This window comes from Penaeus chinensis, chromosome 5, assembly GCF_019202785.1.
Source record: "Penaeus chinensis breed Huanghai No. 1 chromosome 5, ASM1920278v2, whole genome shotgun sequence".
Lineage (NCBI taxonomy): Eukaryota > Metazoa > Arthropoda > Malacostraca > Decapoda > Penaeidae > Penaeus > Penaeus chinensis.
This window is the reverse complement of record NC_061823.1, coordinates 27,414,834-27,416,929: the sequence shown is the minus strand read 5'-3', so window position 1 is coordinate 27,416,929 and position 2,096 is coordinate 27,414,834. Positions and strand designations below refer to the sequence as shown.

The window sequence follows — 2,096 nt, the reverse complement described above, 5'->3', positions numbered from 1 at the left end:
AATATACTGTATAATATATATATATATATATATATATATATATATATATATATATATATATATGCCTTACAATTAAAGAAAGTTTAAAATCAAGCCTATAAATACTCCCAGTTGAATGTGAATAATATATTACTTAAATAGTTCCGATTTACAGAAATATGCAAGTAAAAATCAGGAAATACATAGTGATTCAAACTACCATAGTATTCCCACTGATACAGGGAGTTATACTTCCTGTATCAGCATGTAACAAATATCACATGTAACAGTGACATGCAAATATCAGCATGTATCAGTGACATGCAAACATCAGATTGTAACAGTGACATGCAAATTTAAGCATGTAACAGTGATATGCTAATTTCAGCATGTAACAGTAATATTCTAATAACAAACAAGGTCAAGATTCGATCATAAATCGAAATATTTAATGAGTTAGAAAGTTGCTTATATGAAGCAGTGAAAAAAACTGCACATTTATTTCTAGGATACGGAACTTGTTTACTTCCAATTTCTCTCAACACATTTCCATAATGGGTGATGACAGTATCTAGGAAAGACTAAAATGGAATAATTGCTGAAATCTGTTTTACGTATGCTGATGCTTGAAACATTAAGAATGTACATTATATACATACCTATATATGTATACACACACACACACACACACATATATATATATATATATATATGTATGTATATATGTATATATACATACGTGTGTGTGTACAGTTAAATTCACCCTTTATGTAAAATGAATGAATTATATTTGAAAGACTAATGCATATATATATTTCCAAATGTATATATTTGTAGTGTGCACTTTTTGATTTGCATATAAAACGGCAAATAACATGGTATTGCAAGCATTCAGAATTAGGAAAAAGGAAGAAAATACATCGACTAGATTATATAAAATTTAGGAAACATATCCTCATGTTTAGCTAACATTTCTGGAGTAGATATTTCAGAGCATACATAGTTAAAATAAGCAATAAACTGATACAAATCAAGGTGAACCAATATTAGCGGACGGTCGTTCCTCGTACGAATTGCAGGATATTTTTGAAGAATAACCATTCAGCGCTACGAAATTCATCATTCCATAATTCTTGAGATATGAAAAGCAGAAATGTACTTTGTATATTACTAGGCAATGAATGAATACGTCTTGAAATACGTGGGTGTACCAAACTATTGACTTATACAACCAAATAAAATAATGATGATTCAAAATAGAATACTACCTTCTGAAATCATAACATTATCAACCAAATTATTAAAACAAAACAGGCCCTCATGGCGCAGTGGAAAGCGCGCTGGACTTCTAATCCAGAGGTCATGGGTTCGAGTCCCGTTGAGGGTGTAATCATCTGTTTTAGAAGTACATGCCATATTTGACACCCAAGCGGTGTATCATTCTGTCAACTTTCATGTTCCAGTATATCCATTTATTACTCCACTGTTACTCTTTTAAGAAGAATGGAAATATCTAGAAAGTAAGATGAGAATGCAATTACATATATTTAAAAATAATAAAGCTTCACAACATAAATTCATAGGGCAAACCTCACAATAATAACCATGGGATTCATGGACATTATTTAATATCTGCGAACATGTAAATCTTCATGGAAGATGGCGTTTTTTTTTTTATTCACCTTTTCATGGTTTTACGAAAACTCGGTTCTGGCGCCCGACGTCTGATTTGCTGTCCAACAATGGGTTTGTGATTGTTTCTTGTTGCCCTCTTTCTTGAGTAATAATTCATTTTGCATACGCCGAACTATACATCACTCATTTATTTTGCCATTTTTTTCCGTTGCCCTATCAACTGTCATGAATTACTTGAGATAAGGATATTACCTCCTATACTTGATTGACATTTACTCTTGCTGTTATTCCTTAGTATTTACTGATCTTACTTAACCACCCCTGTTTTCTGAAATACTTACGTTCTCTCTTACTTATATCGGCTTCTCTTACCCGACCTTGCTTTCCTGTTTTATTTATTTATTTTTTTACTTGCGTTACCTTGCATACTCATTTTGTTTATCTTCCTTACCTGACGCTCACTTGCTTTACTTACCTGGCGC

At 31.8% G+C, this 2,096-nt stretch overlaps 1 non-coding gene across 1 annotated transcript; it reads left to right on the top strand.

Moving 5' to 3' along the window:
- The first annotated feature begins 1,293 nt into the window (after positions 1-1,293).
- On the top strand, positions 1,294-1,366 carry Trnar-ucu. Its single transcript has one exon. It is a non-coding gene; the product is annotated as a tRNA-Arg (tRNA).
- The last annotated feature ends 730 nt before the right edge of the window (positions 1,367-2,096 follow it).